This window comes from Aplysia californica, unplaced genomic scaffold (assembly GCF_000002075.1).
Source record: "Aplysia californica isolate F4 #8 unplaced genomic scaffold, AplCal3.0 scaffold01186, whole genome shotgun sequence".
Classification (NCBI taxonomy): domain Eukaryota; kingdom Metazoa; phylum Mollusca; class Gastropoda; order Aplysiida; family Aplysiidae; genus Aplysia; species Aplysia californica.
Window position 1 is genome coordinate 7885 of NW_004798456.1, and position 1035 is coordinate 8919.

The window sequence follows — 1035 nt, forward strand, 5'->3', positions numbered from 1 at the left end:
GGGCAGGAAATCGTTCGCGATACATTTAACTTATAGCAATGGAGACCGAAACAATCAAAGAGATGACTAAAATTAGATGAAAAATACTGCGAGAACAAACAAAAGAAAAAAAACCAAAAAAAAACGACAAAGAAAAAAGGAAAGACAACAGAAATAAAAGAAAGTAAAAAGAAACCAACTTAAAACAAAAAAACAAGAAAAAAAAGAACATTTCGCGGAAAAAGAAACATCGGCAGGCCTCTATGTACACACTCTTGATTTCCCGCTTAAAATTCGGCCTTGGGCGAGCACACAAGCACACAAGCACAAAACACACCCTGAAGCGAACAGGGCGCAAACAAAGAGGCCATTTCTTACGTCAGTTCGTTCACATCCATAGATATACTCTATAGGTTTAAGAGGGGGTAACTCTATGTTCACACCTCACTGATGAATGAAAGAAAGTCGCAGGCCTACTTGGGCGGAGCAGACGTCAACACCATAGATGTATCACTGTACTGTATTAGCAAATTGGGGGTCCTCAAAATGATGCACAACGGTGGTGGTAGGCAGATCAGGTGCAGATTTTTGGGATATTGTCGGTAACTGTTTTACGGCGCTCGCAAATGCATAAGGTCATATGAGCGCACGGGAGACATTAAATTTTTTCAGGTAGTAGGAAATTTCAAATTTTGCTCGGGTGGCGGACGAAGCCAAAAAATAATATGTCGTCTATTGGAGCGTTTTTGTATTTAATTTATATTTTTTGAAAGTATACTCTAAAAAAAGACAGGAACATGTAGGCCAACAACATCAGGTATCACAGCAGGCCAAGGGGGTTTTGTTGTAACGTTCTTGCAACACGCTCATAGATCTGGAACCAGAATTTCTTGTGCTAATATTATGGTAGGGCCGAATGGGAGCTTAAACGTTGTCAAGTCTCTGAATATAAATTCTGACCTTTGTACTTGGCAGGTTGTGAAGTCTCTGATTCTAGATTCTGACCTTCGTTCTATACTTGGTACGGTGTGACTCTGACGTCTCTGTATATATATA